The sequence below is a fragment of the Mus caroli genome, unplaced genomic scaffold (genome assembly GCF_978045245.1).
Source record: "Mus caroli unplaced genomic scaffold, Mus_caroli_1 scaffold_12, whole genome shotgun sequence".
Taxonomy (NCBI): Eukaryota; Metazoa; Chordata; class Mammalia; order Rodentia; family Muridae; genus Mus; species Mus caroli.
This window is the reverse complement of record NW_028227267.1, coordinates 67,364,205-67,379,971: the sequence shown is the minus strand read 5'-3', so window position 1 is coordinate 67,379,971 and position 15,767 is coordinate 67,364,205. Positions and strand designations below refer to the sequence as shown.

At 41.1% G+C, this 15,767-nt stretch overlaps 1 long non-coding RNA gene across 1 annotated transcript in view; it reads right to left on the bottom strand.

Moving 5' to 3' along the window:
- The window catches only part of LOC110309928 (uncharacterized), a 41,349-nt gene that overhangs the window by 1,266 nt on the left and 24,316 nt on the right, over positions 1 to 15,767 (bottom strand). Inside the window, exon 2 of the long non-coding RNA XR_002379768.2 lies at positions 15,237 to 15,408. This is a non-coding gene — a long non-coding RNA (uncharacterized LOC110309928). The remainder of the gene's footprint in view (positions 1 to 15,236; positions 15,409 to 15,767) is intronic.

The following is a 15,767-nucleotide window of genomic DNA, read 5'->3' as shown; positions in this document are numbered from 1 at the left end:
TAATCACCGCTATGACAATTTAATTAAAGCCATTCAGACTAAGCTATGAATCATCCACAAATTTCCACTTACTATCCGCACGATATGGAAAATATTACTTCATCGTACTGAACCTCAATTTTTTGGTCTATAAAATGGAGATAAAAATCCCCAGCCCATAATATGTTTTGAGAAGATGAAACGATAAAGGGACAGGCAAGAGCAGCTAAGTGCCAGGGAAGTGCTTCGTTTTGCTCCTTCTCTGAAGAATGCAATGTTTGCTTCTTAAGAGAAGAACATTCCAGGGCAAATGGATTGTTCCTGAACTGGAAACAGCAGGCACTGTCCCCAGAAGCATAATGGCTGTACCTGTAAATCTAGACAGGAGGCAGTGTCAGCAAATGCCTTTCTTGTTATCTTCTGCAAAACTCCACACATGTCCAGTGCGATGGTTCAGTGGGTAAAGGCTCCTGATGCCAAGCCTGAAACCCTGAGCTTAAGTCTACAGATCTGTGACAGTAAAGGGAGAAAACCCACTCAAACAGGTTGTCTTCTGACCTCCACACATGCTCCATGGCATGCATGGGTTATGGGAATTGAACCTGGGTCCTCTGGAAGAGCAGCCAGTGTTTTTACTGTGCAGACATGATTTTTCTTCTCCTCTCCTTTCTCTTCTTTTCTTTTTTCCTTTTCTTTTCCTTTTCAAGTTTATACCTCAGATAGAAGTCTCCACCATGGTGTAGAAAGGAAAGTCCCAAAGGCTTCAAGATTGACATGAAAGAAATTAAAGACAGAGGAAAACAAGGAACCTTCCCTTGGCCTACCAACCTACCTAAGACTGCATGTAATAAAACAGAGAATGCCCAGGCAAAAAGGTTCATGCTCTCCAAATGCTAGAGAAGGCAGGCACCATGTAAATGACCTATAAAAAAATTAAGATTCTGGTGGCCCAGTGCCTTTGAGCCTCAGACATTCCCCAAGTCCTTACCCCAGCTCCACTCACAGATGTGCCTTTATTCTCCACAAACTGTCTGCCACTAGCCATGGTTCCTTCTTTCAATTCTTTGCTCCAGGACACAAAAATATGAAAACTCACTGGGTGACTTACTGGATTCTTATCTATGCCTATAGCACACCCACTGATCCTGTGTTAGTTCCAGGAACTTCCTACCCTGCCTGTTTGCAAATAAGGCTTGCCCTGAGAGGGTTAAATCATCCCAGTGCCTGGCCTGAAGTAAATGCGCAATAAATGTTTGCCCAATTCAATTTCCCTTCTCCCTGGATTAATTGGTGGCAGACACGGGGAGCTGGGTCCTCTGGTAGCTGTAGTGCCCACAGGCTTTGTGAGTCATGTCTTGAAAGGTTGGGCAGTAGCAACCCACTTCTTTGCCTCTGACCTCTCCTGCTTCTTCAGCATGTTTATGGGCATAATTACTGTGTGCTATTGATTTCCTGACAGCTGCCTGATGTAACTATTTTACAAAATCAAGCTAATTTCATACATTGAGGCTTTTATGGTCTTTGGCAAACTTGACCCAAGAAGTAATTCCCTCTCTTCCTTGAAGTACTTTTGCTCCTTTTCTGAACCTCACTTCCTGAGCTCCTCCATCCTGAAGGCCAGGGAAACCCAGAGCTGCTGCCTTCTCCTTGTGGTCCCAGACTGATGCTTTTCCCAGGGGTGAAGTCATAGGCAAACAGGGATGTGTTGGAGAACCAGGAGGCAGAGGGGTTCTAGGTAGGACAGGTCTCTGTAATCCCTGCAGTCTGTCCTGTGATCTCTATCTCTGTGCATATATGGGTTTCTGAAACAGTTTTCCTGCACGCATCTGCTCCCTCACAATTTACAGAGGATCTAAGGCACACACTGTATCATTTACTCAGCAGATCAATTCTGTGATTACACTGCTGTCCACTTTAAAAGTGTGGAAACTGAAGCTGGAACAGAAAGGCAGGCTTGTGATACAAAATTTTCACAACTGACCCAGGCACGCCTCATCTAAAATCTTCCCCCAGTGTGTTGTTCCTGCTTAAGTTGGTGTACAGAGCCAAGATAAAAACATGTCGGCCTGTACTGCCGAGCCAGGCTTCAGATTCTGTGTGCCTTTCATGATTCTCACAGGCTCTGTCTCTTTCACATAGCCCAGCTCACCAGGCTAAGGCCACATGCTCTCCCTTCAGCCCTTCAAGTCAGCTCTACCCCTGAAGATCTATGTCCAGTTCCCCCCTACACACCATGTAGCTCTCCCTTGTAAGTCCAGCCACCAATGACCTGTCTTTACTCTGAATAGTGGAAATACAGTCTACCCTATGAGAAAACAGATATACTCAAGTTGGCATTTGAGAAAGATGAGTCCCATCTCATTGTCTCTGAAGGTAGTACCCCTTAATTAGTTGAATCCACACCATGTGCTTCTCAATTGATATAAAATGTTCAACTTTACAATGGCCATCCATTCTCTCCTAGGAATGACAGGCTTCCAAGAGACCTGAATCCATCCCTAGTCCACAGATGGAATCCAGGAAAGCCACACTAGTCAATGCATTCATGTGACCTAAGCTGGTCTGATCTGAGTGACCATAACTTCTCCTAGTACAGGAAACAGGGAGGGAGGGGAGGTCAGAAATAGAGAAAATGGCTTAAGGTCAAACACTCTAAGCTAGAAGATCAAGCCTTGCCTGAAGCTAATGAAGCTCTTTTGTTAGATATTTCAGCTACAGGCAGCAATTGGTTTCTCTTTGTTTAAAGTACTCTGAGTCAGGATTTCTGCCCCTGGAGGGATTCTAACACATACTTGAACAGTGGTGTTTGTTCTAAAACATATCAACACAGAAGCAGCCTGACCCTCTATTCAGACTTTGAATTTTTATAAGGGAGTATGCCAAACTACAATTAGCTCCATTGATTTTTTTATATGACTTATTGGATTTTTGTTTTATCTGATAACAAAATAATACATGTCCATTAAAACCAATTTAGAAACTCCACCATGGAAGATTACTACTAACAAACAAGATATATTTACTTTTATTTAATTATGGATGGTATGTTATGAAATTGGAATGGATGTGGGCACACACATAATTTGGACTCTTGCTTTAGTCCCATGTGCTATCAGACTAGCACAGTAGAAAATAAAAAGAGAAAGTTGCTACTTTGCTGGGGATCAAATTCTGTCTCTTCATGAATGTGACTTTCAAAGCCAGGCTATGCCTTGTATGTCTTGATGGCTTTACATATAAAATTAGCATAGAGAGGGCTGGTGAATTGGCTCCGCAGGTGGAGTCACTTGTCCAGAAAGCCTAGAGACCTGAGTTCAATTCCTGGAACCCAGGAAAGAGTTGATTGCACAAGGTTGTTCTTTTACCTCGACATGCATGAAATGCCACTAACCCCACATGTGTCATGCACACAAAGAGAAAAATGGATGGTGGCAGTAATTGATTTGTAGAGATTTGTGAGGATTAAAGCAGGTTAAGTATTTAGTGTGAGAGCTGGCATATACTATAACCTCAGTTTTGGACAAATTGAACTTGACATACAAGGGCTAAGCAACAGTTGTTGTTGATGATGATGGTGATGACAATGATGATGATGGTGCTGGTGGTGATGATGTTGCTATTGTTGTTGTTGGATGAATCAGTCTTGGGCATTGTAGGATATGTAGGCTCATCCCTACCCTCTAAGTACTAGATGCTACCTCACCCCAAACTACCTCCACCCCACCTTTATCCTCACCACTAAAAATATTCAGACATTAATAAGTGACCTCTGGGAAACAAATATCTCCCAAAGAAAGTTACACTTGCAGGATATTTCACTGTATAGCTACACTTCAGGGTATTTTAACTCATTCTTTATTGTATAATTAGAATGCACAAAACTTAGGTGACCGTCATATTGTAGCTGTGACTTGAATCAATAGAATTGCTACTGTTCAAGTACTTACATCAACACTATTTCTGCCTAACATGGCAGGTCACCCTTTCTTAACCTGGCAACCCCATATGGAGCCATGTAACTGAATGCAAAGTGGCGAAGTCAATTGACGACAGGAAATGGTTTCTGAACGCACAATAATCAAACATTCAAAACTGAGCGCACACTGAAGCTGAGGGGTTTCTGGCATCACTCATTTGTGTGGCTACTTCTCTTCAACCTTGAGTGGGAAAGTGAAGTACGTCTGCCAAAGAACATGGCCCAAGAGCCTGAGGTTTAGAATTACTGTTCAATTTTTGCTCTACTTACAAAGTTGATAATGTTGCATGCTTTTGTGAAAACCTTGTGGTTTAGTTGTGGAAAGCAACAACTTTCCATCTTTCTCTAGCATTGCTCCTTGGGATTTCAGTAGTAGTTCATATATGCTTGGATCATGACATTGGGATGTTTGATTTTTAAGCAAGCATTGCTATTTGGCCTCCTGCTATACATTTTCAGAAAGACAAAATAATGAAGTTTTGCTTGGGATTGGGATAGGATTTCTAAGACATTTTGGAAAAGCCTTCACCATGCCTCTGCCATTTTGTAACATGTATTTAAGCAAAATGACCTTCTCAGCACCAACAACTGCAAAATCAAAACCTCGATCAACTCTGAAAACAGTTTAAGGTTCTCCACTTTGTTCAGTCTCAAAGTTTCAGCCAAATTTAACTCTTTATTTGAAAAGAGGCAAACACATCCATCTCATTGGAATGCAAGCCCAGTATGGTCTTTAACAAATGATAAAGTTTTACCTTCCCAAATAATTACTTAAAAATATATATATAAAAGTCTGGGTGAAGCAGCCCATGCCTTTAATCCCAGCTCCCAGGAAACAGAGGCAGGGGGATCTCTGTAATCTCAAGGCTATCCTAGTTCACATAGTTCCAGACCAGTTAGAGTTATATAGTGAGATATTGTCTATAAATTAATTAATTGACTGATTAATTAACAGAATTTGTCAGATGAGAGATGAGCAATGTAATTTATGGGTATGGCAATATGACATTAAGAATTTTTTTTTTCCTATGTTCATCTAGCAGAAAAACTAGTATATTTTTTCTCAAGGAATAAGACCTATCTATAACCAGGTTCTTGGCTTTGTTAACAGAGTTAGTATGGATTCCACCTCATGGAGCAGGCATTAAACTCAGTAACAAATGCTGCTCATTATTCTCATAACATTTGTGTTCGTATGGCATCAGTGGTGTATAACCTGCAGGTAGGTTGCTAGTGTAACTTGAAGGGTCCCCAGCTGTGAGACTGGCAAGTACATTTCTTCTCCAGTTGGCTATATCACACCGTCCAGCACTATAAACACTAGTGTAGGAATGAAGGACCAACTCAGTTTCTCGATGTTCAATGACTTAAGTATGTGGTGTCTTCAGCAATAGGGTCTTGCCATTAGATTGTAGAAGGTAAAAAAAACATTGTCACTACCCTTTAATACCTAAGGAAGTCTACGGACTCCTTTGTTTGGATGCTCAAAACTACATAACGCATCCATGGTACTCAGTGTTTTATTGGTAGCATATGATGTCTAGTTGAGGTATTGTTTCCCTCTTATGTTATAACTTCATTTAAATTTAATTTATATATGTCTATATTTTAGGACATTTCTACAGTAGGAGGGTTCCATAGGGATTTTGTAAGGCCTTTGTTGTTATTTGTCCCGCATGCTTTTCCCTCCTCTACCCCACCCTCCTACCCCTCCTCTTCTAACCCTCATCAGCAGAAACTTCTTGCAGTAGATGGTAATTATCAGAGATTGGGCAATGTGAACAGAGCAAGAGAGGTCCTAAATGGAATGTCTTTATCGAATCCCTTCCCCCTTAAGCCTCATGGATCTATGCAGAAGAGGGAACTGAAAGACTGTGAGAGCCAGGGGAGACACATGACTCTAAGGAAATGGAATTTTCCATACACAACAGGACCAATACACATATGAACTCACCGAGACCGTGACCACATGTACAAGACCTGTACAAGTCCCACCCATAACCAAGAAGCCATTTACAACTGATGGGAAGAGGGAACTCTGTTTTTCTAACAGAGTCATATAGGACTCCGTTGGATATCGGCTGTACTCCAGAGCGGGACACGTGCTCAATCCAACAAAATGGGGTTTGATTTTGTTTTGTTTTGTTTTGTTTTGTTTTGTTTTGTTTTGTTTTGTTTTGTTGTGTTGTGTTGTGTTGTGTTGTGTTCTGTTCTGTTCTGTTCTGTTCTGTTCTGTTTTGTTTTGCAGTGTGCACAGGTGTGTCTGTGTGTCTGCATGTTATTGTTTTGGTTTGGTCTTTGGTTTTAGGAGAGAGAAAGCATGAAGTTTGGTGGGAGGGATCTAGGGGGAATTGGGGGGAGTTGGGGGAGGGGAAATAATATGATCAATATGTATGAAATTTTTTTAAGTGAAATTATTATTTGTTAGTAGATTTTATCCCCATATTTCATGTAACATCATACCCAGCATAATGAAAACATGTCTCAGATGAAAGGGGTTCACAACTGAAAACATTTAAGAAGCCCCAAAGTTTTCATTTTCTTAATAGCAGAAGGTATAATGTGATAGGTTAACTTAGGGAAAAGACTACAGTTTTCATTTCATACATTAAACTGAACACTGTTTACAATTATCATTATTGGGAATATGATAATTTTATGAAATGACTCACAAAGATTTATAATTTTATAAAATAGGAAACGATTAAGTTGTCCTTCTAAATTAACATTTCTTCAAGTTTGATCAATTGAGCTACAATAATAGGGAAACTAGCAAAAGGCATTTTTTCAGTAATTTTTTTCTTACAAGTTATTCAAAACTATAAGTTCTTTAATTTGTCAATTTGAGATTTTTATCTTGATACAGGATCCTAAATACTAAAAATCACATTGAATGTTATAATTGATATCAGGCAGCATGTTTTACATCTAGTACCTGTAATTATATCCATTTTCCAGGATCTAATTTTGTATTTGCTTTCTCCTTTTTTTTCTCTATTAAATGTCCTAGGTCTTCTACTGGCATTTTAACTCAATTTAATTTCTTTTAACACAACTCCTTTGTGTTTTATTTGGGATGGTTGTTTCTTCTCATTTTTTTCTTCTTTTGATTTTTTTTTATTTAATTCATTTGTTTCATTGTTTCTTTGCTAGTTGATTGAGACAACCCTGCTATGTCTATGTAGCCAAGCCCTAGGCTGGTCTGGACCTTGAACTCACAATGCCCTGCCTTTGGCACACTGAATACTAGGATTAGAGGCACTCGCTACCATAGCTGGCTCTCTTTTCTTGCTCTCTATTTAGTTTCTGCTTGCTGCTTATTAAAATATCTGAATTAATGTTTCATTCTACTTGAAGAAAAGAAAAACACAATCTATGAAAAATACATTTAGCCCAGCATGATCTGTTCCTGGGCTTTATTTCATGTTTTTATTAAACAAAGTTCATGTCATCAATGTATGCTTCACCCTAGTTAATACCTTAAAACATCATTGCCTGCTATATTCAGACGAATATGTTGTTATCCTTTTAGGAATCAAAAACTAAATCTCCTTACATTCCCTAACGCTTTTGCTATGGACATTTGACATTCAATTACTTGACATCATCTACTATTTGGTTTGTAAGTGTGGTGTTTTTATTTTTGATTGTCTGTTTCATGAATATTGCATAATCCTTTTGTGCTTCAAGTTCTATTGTAGTTATGTTAATATTAACACTATTGCATTTTGTATACCCTTTCTCTGCAACATTTGCCCAGCCTGTTATTCCTCATCTTCCCTTGTCAATCATTGCACATTAGATTTGAATCTTATAGAAGCATGTAGTTGACACTTTTATCTAACCTAATTGATGCTCTATGGTAGAAGGGTTGACTCTCTCAGTTATTGTTATAAATTAAATATCTGTACTTGTTACCATGACTTCATTTTATTATTTCTGACCATGGGACTCATTTATGTCTTCTAATATTTTTAAGACATCATGTAACCCTGGCTGCCCTGGAACTCACTATGTAGGTCAAGCTGTTCTTGAACTCATGGAAGTAGGCCTGCCTCTGGCTCCTGAGTACTGAGATTAAAGGCTCATGCCACCATGCCCAGCCTTCTTCTATTCTCTTTATTAATTTATTTTTGCCTTACAGCTTTCTTTCCTTTTTCATTTCTATTTACTAAAGATGTGGTGAATTGTTTTCTTTGATCTTTCCCCTCTAATAGCTTAGCCAACAGAAAAAAATATATTTTAAAATATTGAAAAAATTTTGGTGGCCTTCTTAGGTTTCAGAAAATAACTTTTAAGCTTTGGTTTTGTTGGTGGTGGTGGTGGTGGTGTTGGTGTTGGTGGTGTTTTGTAATCAATCTGAAAAACAAAGAATAAATCATTTCTTCTTTTCTCCCTGTGAAATGAAGAAGTTGGGATGTTCTAAATTCTTTCTATTCACCCTGTCTCTTGTATCTCTTAGAATAAACATTCTCAGAGCCACATTTTTTTCATTTTTTTAATTAGGTATTTTCTTCATTTACATTTCCAATGCTATCCCAAAAGCCCCCCATACCCTCCTCCCCACTCCCCCACTTCTTGGCCCTGGCGTTCCCCTGTACTGAGGCATATAAAGTTTGCAAGACCAATGGGCCTCTCTTCCCAATGATGGCTGACTAGGCCATCTTCTGATACATATGCAGCTAGAGACACAAGCTCTGGGGGTGGGGGTACTGGTTAGTTCATATTGTTGTTCCACCTATAGGGTTGCAGAGACTCCTTTAGCTCTTTGGGTACTTTCTCTAGCTCCTCCACTGGGGGCCCTGTGATCCATATGAGCCACATTTCTTGTTTTATTTTGTTAGAACTTTTGAGGATAACTTTAATTTTCATGCCACCTTCAGCCCTATTAACAAGAATCATTTAGATTTTACTCCACACTCAATAGATCTTAGTGTTCAGCACCAAGTTCATTCTTAGACAATGTCCTCATGCTTACATTTATTTTGACACATTTTTATCAGCTGGAGTATACTCTGAAGTACTTTTTCTGAAAGAAAATAAGTCTGTCCCATGTTCTAAACTCTTATATTTCTGAAAATACGTTTCTGTGTTTAGTCCTCAGTCCCTACTTGACTAAATTATAAAACAAACTAATTTGAATAACATTGGCTTCTCTTAGAAACTCTGAAGTACTTTATGCAAAGCAGATTCGAGACTATAATAGCCCCAGAATCATAGAGGCTCAATAATGGTCAGAGACTCTTGCAGGCTAGCCTAAGGAAGATGGATTGGGTTCTGTTGTCACTGAGGGACATGCCTCTAGAATGTACCTGGAATCTGACTGGCAATGGGGAGAGACAGAGAGAAGGAGAAAGGGAGGGAGAGGTGGCAGAGGAGAGGAGAGCATATAAAGAAACAAGAAAAAGAGAAAAGGGGAGGAGATCAGAGGAGATGATAAGCTGGTAAGTACAGTGACAGATCCCAGGGGCCAGGCTCGTAGTGGCTTCTCACTTCTACCCAAGTCCATCTGACAGAACCATCTACACGGCTTACCTTATTAAATACAATTCCTATTGTTATGAGCAAATATATGAACATAACAACTCAAAAGAAGAAATTATTTTGCCTCACTGTTCCAAGATATTCCAGTCCATCAGAAAAGTGTGGTGGGGAAGTCATGGTAGTGGTAGTGTCTTGGTCTTGCATCTCTGAGAGCATGAGGAAGCTGTCATATTGAGGTTTCCGATCAGGAAGCACCAAGAATAACAGAGAGGGAGTCATGAATAATATTTTCCTAAGGATCCACCCCCTGTGACTACTTCCTCCAGGTAGGCCCACCTACTTGTTGAACAGAAACCTCCAAGATAGCACCGCAGTTGGGGATCAAGTGTTCTAATACTTGAGTCTGTGGGAAAATTCTTTACATTTAACCATAGTATCAGATTATGGAAACCAAGTGGTTTGATGAATAGGAGCCTTGTCTGTACCACAAGATGCTCTCTTGTCTTTGGTATTTGCAGAGAAATTAGAAGACATTTTAATTCATTTAACTTTTGTGATGAGGTATTCAATCTTTTGGTTTCCTTTTTTCACTCTTCCAGTGTTTATAATGCATAATCTTTTAAGTCAACAATCCAGCCAGGCTTCCTATAAACAGCAGAGGCAGCTTTGCAGTGCACTATCTTTAGTTTTGACTTTGATCTTTGTTTCTATTTGCATTGTTTCGTGGTATATTCCTCAGTAACACAGAGGATGAATTTTAGATTGAATTTCCTTTCTCTCTTCTCTCTATTTAGCAGCTCAACATCACCTTCTTCTCTTTATTTTCCTCCCTCTGGGTAGAAGGAAAGTCAATTTTTCCTATTGAGTCTTTGGGTCATAGCATCTCTCCTTCAGTGTGCCTTCATCATGGCCTGCACGTGGGTATCCTTCACTCATTTCATTTCGCCATTTTCTATTCCTTATTTTTTCATCTCCACTTGTTCCTCCTCCCCCAGGTTTTTTCTCATCCTCCTACTTTTTTGCTTAGACAATCCATAGCATTTTTTTCCAATTTACCCTTTATTTCTGAACATGACATAAAGTGCCCATCCCATGGTAGCTATGAGGCAGACCATGTGGATTGCTTTTGACTTGATACACTCTTGGGTGGGGACAGGTACCAACTCTCTTCTCAAGTGCCAATAAAGGAGATCCACATTGCTGTTCTGACAGAACTAAGCAGAGAAGACTCAGCCAAGGCTTAAAGGGCATCGGGTATCTGATACAGAAACACAAGCTCTCTGGTTATCAACAGGTTTATAACAGCCAGTCAACACTTGAGCATCTTCCCAAATACAAAACTGTGAGGCAAGTGTATGCCATCCATCAAAACTTCTGAGACTTCCAGAGCAGAGGGCTGGAGGGAGTCTCTGTGTCCTGGTACATAATCAGGGCAACCGCATTCTCCTAAAACTTCAGCAAAGAGGAATGGGAAAAGTTCCTTGATGGCAGTATAGATATCTTCAAAGCAAAGCTAGGCTTAGCTGGATCTCATGGGGGTGTCTCTGGCATTATAAGACTGCCATGCAATTTACTGAGCACGGTCTAATAAACAGACCTTCTGTATGAATTGATGCTGTAAAAAACTGAGTTCAGCTATCACAATAAATGTTTTCAATGTCTATATTAACTATCCAAGTAAAGCTTAAGTCATCTTTTTCCCCCCAATTTCTGGAGACTGACCATGTACTTTATTGATCATTAGTCAGGCTGTGTTGGATTAATGAATCCATATGAATGGGTCCGTGAGTGACTGAGTATTAGAAAACAAAGGAACAGCTAAAACAATGTCATCTTGTCTTGGTGTACTAATCAGAGTTGGTTTCCTCTGTGTTTTCCCTCTCTCTGGGAGAAGGAATTCATTCCTCACATTGGAACAGGAAGACAATAGTCAAGGGTGACTTCTGAGTTGCACCCCACTCGAGCCGCAAGAGCTGTACTGGCCTGTACCTGCTTCTCAACCACTCCCCTGCCAGATCACACTTCTGCCTCCAGCCAGCTCTCAGCCCAAGCTCGCTACAGCACCTGCCACTGACACAGCTTTGCCCTGTGTTGCTCCTGGGGTCTGAGGTGCCTTGTCTTTACCCTATGTACTGATAGCTAACGCGGCTTCCCTTTGAGGGTTACCCAACTCTTTCTCTGAGTGAGCAGTGGACTTGCTGCAGGTGTAAACAGCCCCCAGGTACAGAGACACGAAGAACAGAGTCAAGATTGAGGTCAGGATCAGAGACACCCAGTGAAGAATCGTGTGCTCTGTAAAAATGGCAGACTGTCAGCCCCTGCATATGAGGATATGACAGCTAAATACATGATCAAGGTGCCAAAGTGACATGGTGACAAGTTCCTCTGACATAAATAGCAGTCAAAAGTGTAATGAGGATGTAGCCTAAGCACCAGCGGAGTCCCAGACAGGATGCCCTACTCTCTACAAACTGAAGATCAGAAGAGCAGTCCTAGCTCTGATCAAGGTCTCCTCTGCACAGGATCAGGTAATGAGTGCAGAGGGCTCTGGATGATGCAGGATTCTGAGCTGATAGAGGAGCCTCTGACAATGGAAATGGGAAACTGACAAGTAGCCTCAGGTCCTGCACTAACTAGCTATGCAATCTCAGACTGCCCTTAACCTCTTTCAGTCTTGATAGATTGTCCAGTGGAATGGGGTAATGATAATGGTTTGTTTCTCTTTACTAATTCTTTCCATTGAGACTCACCTCACCCCACTGCCTGCGTACCCACCTCACGGAGCATCTCGGAGCCACCTAACGAGCCACAAATGCAGTCCTTCCCAGGGCTGTCAGCTAACTGAATCATCAGCTGACGTGGGGCTCTACTTTTGTAATGCTTCTAGCAACAGCTATGGTGCCAGGCTCTGGTTTAATTGTTGTAAATAAAACAATGTAATCCAGGCTGAGATAACAGCTCATCTGGGAAAGTTCTCACCTTGCAGACATAAGGCCGTGAGTCCAATCTCTACAGCCCAGATGAAATAGCCTGGGATAGCAGAATGTGCTAGAAATTTCAGCACTGAAGAGGCAGAGATCAGAGGGTCCTCGGGGCTTGCCAGGCAGCAAACCTAACCACATCATCAAGTCCAGGCCAGTGGAAAGCCCCATCTTGAAAAAAATTTCAAGGGGAACACTATATTGAGGAACAATATCCAAGGTAAACCTGTGGTCTCTATATCATGTGCACATATATATGTATGGCCAACACACACATGTTCACAAATTAAAGAAAAATTAATAATGATGTAATCTTCAAAATACTTTGCAGAAATACAGTAACCTACCATATAACAATGTTTCACTCAGCAATGGATGGCATGCACAATATGGTCCCATGAAAATTACAATGGAACTTAAATTCCACATTGCCGGGTAACGTGGTGTCACATCAAAATGCATTGCTCCTGCGTTTGTGGAAATAATGTTGGAAACAAAGCTGCTGAGCTACTTGTTATAAAAATGTAGCACACATCCAATTATACCTGCCTGGCATGTGATACCTGATAACAACAATAAGTGATTGGCATTGGTTCATGTGCTTGGCATGGCTTCGCCATTATTTCGCAGTGTATTTTTTTTGTATTTACTTTTGAAAAACTTATTGTAAAACAAGATGTTTTGTTATGCCAGCAGCCACTTCACACATCTGCTTATGTCCCTTGGCAACATGAAGCGGCTGTGTGGGGAAGTTGATACTGTGTGTGTAAACATCCTTTAAGGCTCCCACAGCGGTACAATCCCTGTGCACATCCTGGTGCAATCCCCTACCTGTGCACATCCCAGAAGCTTTCAGCACTCTGAAATGACTTACAATTGTATCATCATTATTCCTACCATCGTGCCACACTGATCCACTGCCCCAGAGACTCTGCTGACTTCATGCTTTCTTATAACTAGGCTCTCACCTCATGTTCAAATCATAGTTTCTGCACCTCTGGCTCTGCCCCCCAAACCACCATCCTACCTTCCAATCTATGGACAATTATTAAACCCCATTTTTATTCCCTATAATAACAAGTCTACCATGGCCAGACATTTTGTTTCCTTAAAATTATGACCTTCTTCTGCCCTTCCAGGTTTTGAACCAAGATCATATCACCCCAAGCTCTGTCATCCCAACTGACTACAGTTGCACCTGTAGTCATCCACTATTACAGGAACAGCTGCCAGCCTTGAGAATGCTGGAGTCTATGGAAAGAAAATCCAGACCCTAAGCCATTGTAGTACATCAAGAGAACTGTATCTAACCTAAGGTGGCCATCTCTCAGTTAGCACTAAAAAAATCCCAGGAATTTTCCCATAATCCCAAGCAAACAGAAATAATGGGCTACTTGTTCCTCCTGTCTGGTAAGTGAGCATAATACCATATGCTGTCTTTCTCCTGGGCTTACTACAAGAGACAAGGGAAATGATGTATGAGAGAGTGCTATACAGCCAATGGAGACCCTTTTGTTCTCCTGGTGTCTTAGTTAGGGTTTTACTGCTGTGAACAGACACCATGACCAAGGCAAGTCTTATATAAAAAAAACAACATTTAATTGGGGCTGGCTTACAGGTTCAAAGGTTCAGTCCATTATCATCAAGGTGGGAGCAAGGCAGGCACGGCGCCGGAGGAGCTGAGAGTTCTATGTCTTCATCCAAAGGCTGCTAGTGGAAGACTGACTTCCAGGCAACTAGGGTGAGGATTTTATACCCACACCCACAGTGACACACCCATTCCAACCAGGTCACACCTATTCCAACAAGGCCACACCTTCAGATGGTGCCACTCCCTGGTCCAAGGATATACAAACCATCACACCTGGGTATCTTGCTCTGTTTTCTGCTGATGTAACAGAATATCTACAGGAAAAGATGCTTAAAAGAACAGATAAATTTGGCTAAGAGTTCTATCTACAACTGGGTAGCTGTATCCAGTTGGCTTTGCTCAGCAATCCATGGTGGAGAGTAGAAAATAGAAGCTGGCCATGCAGAAGAGATGGGAGGTTATGAAAGGCTTACACTTGTCCCAAGAGAACTAACACCTCCCCCACCCCAGCAAACCTAATCCCATGGAGAGAACTAACCCAGTTTCTGCACAAGGCATTAATCCATTCCTGAGGGTGGGACTCTATGATCTAATTATCTCCCATTAGACTCTCCCGGGGGTGTTTTAGGATTATAATCTTCATTTATATTTTGACCATCATTGAATATTACAGTTCACTTCTTACCATAGTTAACATCTATGTAGAGTTTTTTAAAACACATATTTTAAAGACTTTTATTACTTTTAATTGTGTATATCACATGATTTCTTGGTCTCTAATGGTCTCAGCAAATCTTACCCAGGCATAAATGGTTTCCTTACACTCAGTCTGTAAACCACCCACATGATCCTCAGGTGCAGCCAGCAGTAGAACCTGGAACCACTGTCAGAATCAGGAGACCTCAGTGGTAATCAGTGTGTAGAGGCCTGAGGTGATAGGACGCTGGTGCAATTATATATTGATTGCAGGGGTTGTAGCTGTCCTGATTGCTTCTTATTGATACAAATATACCAGGCTGCCTATTTGGATAAAGCTGAGGAAGAATTAGGACAGACAGGAAAAGAATTGGAAAGAACCTTAAAAGAGAAGGAGGTGTCTGTGTAGAAGAGCAAGCCACAGAGCTGAAAACAGCAGCGGCATGAGCCCCCTCATCCTGGGGCTCTCCCCACTATGATGCTAGCATAGCTATGGGGCCTGATGTGGTCTATTGTCAGCCTGACATACCTGGAGCTATGGACTCTTAGTTGAAGAGCTGATACCGTCACATGTCCTTTCAGTATGTCAATGGCTCATTTTCTTGGGTGACGGTTGGCATAGGAGGACCCAGTCACTGTGAGCTGTGCCAAACCTGAGCAGGTGGGCCTGGACTGTCTCAAAGACGTAAATGGATGTGAGCCTGGAAAAGGGGCAATAAATCAGCGTCTCCCGGAGGTCTCTATTTCAGCTCCTGCCTCATGGCCTCAGCCTTGCCCTCCTACCCTGGACTCCTTCCATCGTGAATTCTAACATAGTTAAATAATCATGGTTAGATAAAACAAACAAGAGTTTATTTTAAGCCAAATAAACTCTTTCATCTTCTAAGTTGTTTTTGGTCAGGATTCTGTTACAGCAACAGAGAAGTAAGTAGAATACTATCCAAGAACAAGGACGACACAGATACCATCCCTCTACAGTCACCTCATTCCTTAGAACTCCCAGAGGCAGGAGCTACTCAGCAAATCCCTTATATTGAAAGTATGAGGACTGGAGTTTGAT